This window comes from Ascaphus truei, chromosome 7 (genome assembly GCF_040206685.1).
Source record: "Ascaphus truei isolate aAscTru1 chromosome 7, aAscTru1.hap1, whole genome shotgun sequence".
Classification (NCBI taxonomy): domain Eukaryota; kingdom Metazoa; phylum Chordata; class Amphibia; order Anura; family Ascaphidae; genus Ascaphus; species Ascaphus truei.
Window position 1 is genome coordinate 40,548,093 of NC_134489.1, and position 9,282 is coordinate 40,557,374.

Below are 9,282 nucleotides of genomic sequence, written 5' to 3' on the forward strand. Positions count from 1 at the left end.
CATCAATAGACATAGCCTCTACCAGGACCGAAGAGACCTGTGGTTATACAAGGCGTTCCCTACACCTGCAGGAGCATATACAGTGGGGCCCTGCATCCATGGCATTATGGCACAGACAGAAGGGAAAAACAAACAGAACGATTCCTGCGCTCCTACCAATTAGGCAAAGATAAAATAATATTCTCATGAAAAAGGCTATTTGGTTAAACCCTTTGGCCAAAGCATTTGTAAGCCTGCATGCCACGTCAAGGCAACCCGTTTAATGCAGGTACCTACACTATACTGTATATACATGTAATAATTGTCCCATGGACTAGGGGAAAAAGTGTTAAATCCCATGGGACAATTATTACATATATATACAGTATAGTGTAGGTACCTGCATTAAACGGGTTGCCCTGCAGCAAACTTCTATAGGGAGGAGCGCTCTATTATGTACAGTTTCTCACTAATATTAGGCAATCCTTTTCCTTGCTGCATACTCCCATAGGGCATTTTAAATGTAGTATCTCTGAAACGTCATAGGGGTAGGTTTAAATGCTCATCTGCTTTGCATAGCAGTTACTGAGCCCCTACCAATTTTCCAATTAGTGCAGGTATATTACACCCCAGTGTCAGTCTGGACATCACACTCCATTGAATGGTGGGTGAATGTGTAAGGCTGACAGAGAGATGTATATGTGTAAGTTGTATTATAGTCACACCAGGGAATTTGTGCACCCTGATTACCTTTATAGCAAAGGTAGGTATGATACTGGCTTTAGCCAGATTTTAATTGCACTACTCACATAAGCTCATGCTTTATTTAACCCCTTTAGGGATTTAACACTTTTTTCACTAGCCCATGGGACAATTATTACATATATATATATATACAGTATAGTGTAGGTACACTGGCGACACACTTTATCGCAGTGCGGCCAGATCCGCAAGCCGGGAGATTTCCCGGCTTGCTAGTGGCCGCCCCTCGGCGTGCCGCGCGTCATAGACGCGCGGTCACGCGTCTTCGGGAGCCTGCGCCCCCTGCACGCGCGTCCAGGGCTCCCCGAGGGAGCCCTGGTGTCCCGCGATCGCGGGACAGCGGCAGGGGGTTCCGGGGGACACGGCGGACCCGGCAGCGGTAGGGAGAGCGCCCCGATCGGAGGGCGCTCTTCCGCTGCTTCGGCGCGCGCCCGTCACACTCGGGCGCGCGCCAGGCTACTGCTGCGGCACAGAACGGGCAAATGCTCGAATAAACTGTGCCGCAGCAGTACCTGCATTAAACGGGTTGCCTTGACCTGGCATGCAGGCTTACAAATGCTTTGGCCAAAGGGTTTAACCAAATACCCTTTTTCATGAGAATATTATTTTATCTTCGCCTAATTGGTAGGAGCGCAGGAATCGTTCTTTTTGTTTTTCTATATGTAAGGCCTATCTTTTTACCTGCAGCAAACTTCTATAGGGAGGAGCGCGGTATTATGTACAGTTTCTCACAGGCAGAAGGGAGGCAGCATGAATTAACGCTGATGTGGCAGGGAAAGGCAGAAGATCTAGGAGTTTATCCATCCCGGCTCACAAACCTGGAAGGGATGGGCACGTAGAGACCTTTCGTTCTGTTCCTTCCAGCCGATGGAGATGGTAACACAGACATTATAGGCGTCACAGTGATTAATGAACCAACTGCACATCACACATTGCTTCCTGTATCAAGACCAGCCAACGAGTCTTCTCCAGTTACAGCTCATACCACCGGGACCCGACCTGCTGCTGCATTCATTCAACATGCAATCTTCCAAAAAACTCGTTGAAAAAATTACAGGATATATAAACAATCTTAAAAATGTTCTAAGGTGTGTATAGTACACACACACACCCACCCACACCCGATTTGGGGGAATTCGTGAGTTTGATTCCTTTGAGTTTTGTTTAATGATCGTGGAACAAATATCTGACAGTAATACACTATATATCTCTATACTGTATAGATATAAGTGATCTTTTTATAATATAGATATATGAGTACATTTACATGTCTTGGACAGGTCTGCAACTCTGCCTTTTACCATTATCACCTAGCATACAGTGCTTCCACTGCAGCAAGGGATTCTGGGAAATGACATGCAAATGAGCACACCGTGTCACCTTTTAGCTTTTTTTTCCCCCAAATGTTTTTATTAGGCAAATCAACAACAAGCATATATAATATAATGAACATAGCCTAATACAGAGACATTTTTTAATATGTGGGGGAAAGAATAGAAGAGAGCGTCGCCACGCTCAGCGAGGCCTCAGGGTCCCTTGAAACATCGAGAGAGAGGCTAGAAAAAGAAGGGGATAAAGAGACAGAAAACAGGGAGGGGGGAGGGGGGAAAAGGAGAGGGGGGTGGGGCCTGATCTCTGCCCCTGCAACTGGGTGGCCCATTTATCCTGGATCCAGGGTCATGTCTGGGGGTATGAATGAACCCAGCTAGCTTCAACTCAGCCCTCTTTCCAAAGCACAACAAGTCCTGTATATTTCCTCCACTTTATTTAGGAAAGCAGCAATAAAAACAGGCACTTGTGGATGAGATGTTTGTGTTGGGGAAGTATAACTCTGTGGGTGCTTTGTAGTAAGGGCAGGTGAAAAGGATAAGGCCTTGCCAGTAGAGAGTTAACAGAAGGTACTCACTCCGCCAATGTTGAAAGGTAAAAGGAAGTGTGAGGGAATTCTGGGTAGCAGGATAGCCTGGGGACAGACCATCTGTGAGCAAGGCAGAGGGGGAGAGCATACTAGCCCATTCTGAGAGAGAGGCTGAGGTTGCTATAGCAACTCACTGACTATGTCTGAGTAAACAACATGTGTATCAAAATGTTGCCTTTTCACATGCAGCAAGCTGCTGGGACAGGGGAAATAACAGGCAGCTGAACTAGAGAGAAATTAATCCCATGAACTGCAAAGGGAGACAGAGAAATATGGAATCTGGTTCCAGGACACCATTTATCCATCGGTCCAGACCGGAGAACCATCATTACCCAGTTATTGGACCAGCCATGGTTCCCAGACTCCGTAGAAGGCTGTCATTTTTTGCTTGAGAAATGCGGTTAATTTTTCCATTAGCATTACCTCATTGACCCTTCTTTTTATCCTTTGCTTAGCGGGGGGAGCAACTTTCTTCCAGGAAGCCGATACTGCACATCTTGCCGCTGTAAGAATGAAGGAGATTAACTTCCTCACTGGCCGGTCAATTCTTTCCATCGGCCTGGCCAGGAGGTAGGTCAGTGGATCAGTGAGGTCAGTAACCTCTTTTATTAATGTTTGGACGGTGAGCCAAAATTTCTCAATTTCTGGACATGGCCACCAAATGTGGGCCATGTCTCCCTTTTGTCCACAGCCTCTCCAGCACAAGTCGGTTGTCAGAGGGTAGATTTGTTTTAATCTCACTGGGGTAAGATACCAGTGAAACGATATTTTATAAATATTTTCCTTTGTTGTGGTACATATGGAAGTTCCTGAGGCTGTTTCCCAAATATCCTCCCAATCCTCTCTTTCTATGACTATGTTTAGATCCGCAGCCCATTTGAGCATATAGTCGTGAACCGGGGGGTCCGCTGACGTCTCAATTTCAGCGTAGATCTTTGTTATTAGACCTTTTTGATGGACCCCGGTTTGACATAACTTTTCATAGCCCGTGAGAGGGGGAAATTCTGATTTTGGGAATATTTTTTGTACAAAATGTCTAATTTGGAGATATTTAAATGTGTCCAATTCTGGAATTTCGTCTTTGGAGCGTAAATCTTGGTAACTCAAGAACCTCCCTAGGCTCAGTAGGTCGGCAATCGTCCTGATCCGCTTCAATTTGAGTTGGTCGAATTGGTTAGTGTCGCACCCCGGAGGAAATTTGGGGTTATTGAAAATTGGCCTAAGCGGCGAGGATACGGAGGCGAGTTTGAATTTGGTTTTGGCTTTTGTCCATATCTCCCAAGTATGCTTCAGTTGACACAGCTTTTAAGCACAGCATGGGAATCCGATGCAAAGCCAGAGAAACCATTCACTGACATGTTTCAACACATACAGGCATACCCCGCATTAACGTACGCAATGGGACCGGAGCATGTATGTAAAGCGAAAAAGTACTTAAAGTGAAGCACTACCTTTTTCCCACTTATCGATGCATGTACTGTACTGCAATCGTCATATACGTGCATAACTGATGTAAATAATGCATTTGTAACAGACTCTATAGTCTCCCCGCTTGCGCACAGCTTCGGTACAGGTAGGGAGCCGGTATTGTTGTTCAGGACGTGATGACAGGCGCATGCGTGAGCTGCCGTTTACCTATTGGGCGATATGTACTTACTCGCGAGTGTACTTAAAGTGAGTGTACTTAAAGTGGGGTATGCCTGTATATATTACACATACACATACACTCGAGCCTCGAGGGATAAAAGTTCCTGTGAGGAGACAGCTGTCCCACTATAAAGACCTAGTTCTCTATGCCTGAAACAAAGACTCAGAAAGTGTGAGTGCAAACTCAGGAGATTGTAATTGGAGGTTTTATCTTGTATATAGCCATACTGAGCTATGTTCTTTCCTCGTGTCATTTTATCTTTTCCATTCTATAATCTAAGCAGAATCCGTAACTCTCCATGCTTATAGAACTCCTACGAATCCGATTATCCAAAGTGCGTCTTCAAGAGCCGTCTACTGCGAGTGGCCAGCGTATATATTCATTGTCCCGTTTCAGAGAATTGTAAACACACTACACCACAGAGTTTCCCCCCTTTTTTCATGTGTCTTCAACGCTACTGTATAGAATATTTGCTCCAAGGAAACCCCTAAATCGCATGTAGGCTTGATATGTTTTGGCCAAAAGATCGAATTAAATGACCCTAATTGTGTCACGTTAGGTGTTTATTGGGTCTTTGGCTTTGTATAAAGGGACAGAATTGTCTCTCCAAATGGCTTATTCAATAAAGTACGATAGCGTGGAATCCGCGCCTCGGGTAGGTTGACCATATTTGTCCCTGGGAAAAATGTCACGCATGCGCAGTCGGTACTCGCTGACTGTGCATGTGCGGCCCGGACGCTCATGCGCATGCGAACGAGCAGCCAAGTACCGATCGCGCATGCGCGGCCAACAAGATTTAAAAACCGAGACGGCAACCCAAAAAGTCGGGGCACAGCCCTGAAAACCAGGACATCTGGTCGCCCTACCCTCAGGGTCAATGTATTTACTAGACATCAAGTATCAAGGTACTTTTCAGCACATGTAGGCCGCGTGCACTAGCACGGTGCTGGGAGTGGTGACATACCGAGTCACCAGACAAACATTATATAACTAGATCATATTCAATTGTGCTTCAGGGGAAGTCATATGTTTGTAAAGAGCATGCAGCTAGTGAAGGAAATGGCCATACACATGTGCAAAACAGAAAGTGAATCCCTGCGCTTCTCCCTTTGGGATAGCAATCAATGGGGAATATAAATATATGTATGGTGTAAATACCTATAAGAACAAAGGAGACTTTTGGTATACATCCTTTGATCAAATAATGCCAAGCCTGCTAACCACGTCAAGGTAAGTCTCTTTAGCAGGTCCCTACGCTAAATGCAGGGATTCACTTTCTGTTTTGCACATTTGTATGGCCATTTCCTTCACTAGCTGCATGCTCTTTACATGGAGAAGCGCAGTGCTTATATATTTGTTTTACATTATTTGTTGGGCCGATTTTAATCCTTAGCAGCACACTCCCAGAAGGCAACACTACTATGGTGTAATTGAATATATTTAGCCAATCACTGCAACTGCTTATTGAGCAGTTTGGGGCAGGCCAGCCCCTCCTCTTCTAGGTATACAATCTCCTAGCAAGGTCCCCTTATTTCACTTCACTTACATGTGAGTATCTGTACTGGTATATACCAGTTTTTAACTGCACTAGGTTATATAAGCATATGCTTTGATATTTTAACCCCTTCTGGGCTTATTTCACATAACACTAGTATGCATTTAGCGTAGGGACCTGCTAAAGAGACTGACCTTGACGTGGTTAGCAGGCTTGGCATTATTTGATCAAAGGATGTATACCAAAAGTCTCCTTTTTTCTTATAGGTATTTACACCATACATATATTTATATTCCCCATTGATTGCTATCCCAAAGGGAGAAGCGCAGGGATTCACTTTCTGAAGTCATATGTTCGCATGTTAAATGCATCAGATGTAAGACGCCCATTTAATTGGTTTCTCATTCGGGGCAGTTGCAGGCACAAATATCTATATATTTTTTCCATGCTGTGAATCTAATAGCCCCGTGCATTATCGGTACACGCAGATCCCCGGGTAACAAGGGTCTCATTTTCCGTTTTGCGCAGTCTGAATCTGCGTGCGATTTGTTGGAGCATCAATGGCAGGACGCCAATTACACCATAAAAAAAAAAACGAAACAGAGCGTAATCCTAGATGCCTTTCTGACATCTGACAACCCTAGGTTGTGCGCTCATGCACGTCTCAAGCACGTTGCACCTTTCATTGTGTCCTGTATTTTTGGAGAAGCCGTCTGGCAACTCTACCTGTCAGTCACGGTTAAGACCGTAAATATCACAACTAGCTCGCAGTAAAACTGTAAATTATAGATGAAAACACGTGTTTATTTTGACTAACTCCTTAACTCTGTATCTTTACGTTGAAGCATCTTAATACTATTTTTGTGATGTTGTATTCTTTATGTACAAACTCCCTGGGGAGAGGAGCTGCCGTTATCCGACAAGAAGACACGGCAGCCCTCCGCCCGGCACAGAAATCATCACATTTATCACAGAGACGAAGAGTCACCCACAACAGGGGTGGTCAATGCCAGTCCTCAAGGGCCACCAACGGGTTAGGTTTTCAGGACACACGTGTGTGTGTGTGAGTATATATGTATATATATGGGAACAAAACAAAAGAAAAAAGCTGCGCCTCCGAACCAAATTAATAATACCAAAAATTATATAATAATTAAAATAAGAAAGGGGGGGGGGTGTAATATTTGTATAAAGTAAAATTCAATATAGGATATAAATATACACCTAATATTATTGTATAATTGGATGACAAATACTCATAAAACACCTGAAAAATAATTTAAGAAAGACTAAACACTAAACTTCAACAAACAATGTAAATAATATTGTAATGACACACAGGTTCATACATATAAAAACATATGATGATATAAAAACAAAAAACTAAAGAAAAAGGAAAAACCAGTCCTCAAATGGTAGTCCAATATGAAGTAGATACTGGTACAGGGGAACTCCGGCTGCTCTCAAAAGTGGACAAACCAAGTCCACAGGAAATCTAAAAGAAAAAGAGAGAAGAGAGCGCACGCCCCATAGCGTAAAAAGGTAATTTAATGAGGGAAAGGGGGGTAGGGGGCACAATGTGTCACCTTTTGTCTGAAAAACCATTGTTACATGGAGCCCATAATCTGGTCTGTAACTGTTTCATTCGCCCATGATATATATTTTCTTTAACTGTGCATGCAATGTCTTGTATATAATGTATACCCTGTTCATTTATGTAACTGTATTTGTAACCGTGTATTATTTGTCTTAACTCTGTGCCCAGGACATACTTGAAAACGAGAGGTAACTCTCAATGTATTACTTCCTAGTAAAATATTTTATAAATAAATATAAGCTAATGCTCGCTGTTAACACAGCTTTAAAGCACAGCATGGGAATCAGATGCAAAGCCAGAGAAACCACTCACAGACATGTTTCAACCTTAATGGGTATCATCAGTGTGAAGTTGGTTGTACTGCTGGCTTTGCAATTTTCAAGACTGTAGGGTTTACCATCACGTTTTAAGTTATGGTGGGTGAAAAAGGCAACAAGAAACCTCCACAGTATTACATATAGCAAATAAAAAGATCACTTGTGAGCTCATTTGCATGTCATTTCCCAGAATCCCTTGCTGCAGTGGAAGCACTGTAAGCTGGGTGATAATGGTGAAAGGCAGGGTTGCAGACCTGCCTGAGACACGTGAATGTGCTCACAAGTGATCTTTTTATTTGCTACAGTATATGCAATCGGCAGTCAGAGATAGGGTGTACAGTAAGAGAAATAAACACCCCTTGATGGGTCTAAAGTTGGGGTGCATCCTCCAGTAGGATCCCTGAGATTAGGGAATCCCTGGAGGCTCTTCTAAGATGGGAAAGTCCTCCTTGGGGTCTGTTGATAAAAGGTGGTCTTGTATTGATACAGAAGGAGTGACCAACACTCTGCCCCAGTAACTGGACAGATTTAGGCGTTGTAGAGGTCACTCATGCGGACATGTGACTCCAGCATGTCCCAGGCATCACCAGGCCAACATGTGTCTGGAATTACTACAATAAAGAAACACAATGGGGAAGAACTCACATGCCCTGCCTGGTGATAGCTGTTAAGTGCGGCACTGCCTGCAGCTACCAGGGGTGACATGCAGGACAAGGGGGAATTGTAGCAGGGACACACACACACACGTATAGATGGATATAGATACACACACGTATAGATGGATATAGATGCACACACACATAGATGGATATAGATACACACACGTATAGATGGATATAGATACACACACGTATAGATGGATATAGATACACACACACACACACACACGTATAGATGGATATAGATACACACATATGTATAGATGGATATAGATACACACACATGTATAGATGGATATAGATACACACACATACGTATAGATGGATATAGATACACACACACACACACACACACACACACACACGTATAAATGGATATAGATTCACACACGTATAGATGGATATAGATACCCACACACGTATAGATGGATATAGACACCCACACACATGTATAGATGGATATAGAACACACACACGTATAGATGGATATAGAACACACACACACCTATAAATGGATAGATACACACACATATAGATGGATATAGATACATACACACATACACATATAGATGGATATAGATACACACACATATAGATGGATATAGATACATACACACACACACACACACACACACACGTATAGATGGATATAGAACACACACACACACACACACACACACACACACACACACACACACACACACACACACACACACACGTATAAATGGATATAGATACATACACACACTTATAGATGTATATAGATACATACACACACGTATAGATGGATATAGATCCACACACACGTATAGATGGATATAGATACACACACACGTATAGATGGATATAGATACACACACACACACTTATTGATGGATATAGATACACACACGTATAGATGGATATT

General features: G+C 43.2%; 1 long non-coding RNA gene across 1 annotated transcript in view; it reads right to left on the reverse strand.

Annotated features, from left to right (window-relative positions):
- Positions 1 to 7,065: 7,065 nt before the first annotated feature.
- Positions 7,066 to 9,282, reverse strand: part of LOC142499079 (uncharacterized) — a 34,611-nt gene continuing 32,394 nt past the window's right edge. The window contains exon 3 of the long non-coding RNA XR_012802615.1: positions 7,066 to 7,297. This is a non-coding gene — a long non-coding RNA (uncharacterized LOC142499079). The remainder of the gene's footprint in view (positions 7,298 to 9,282) is intronic.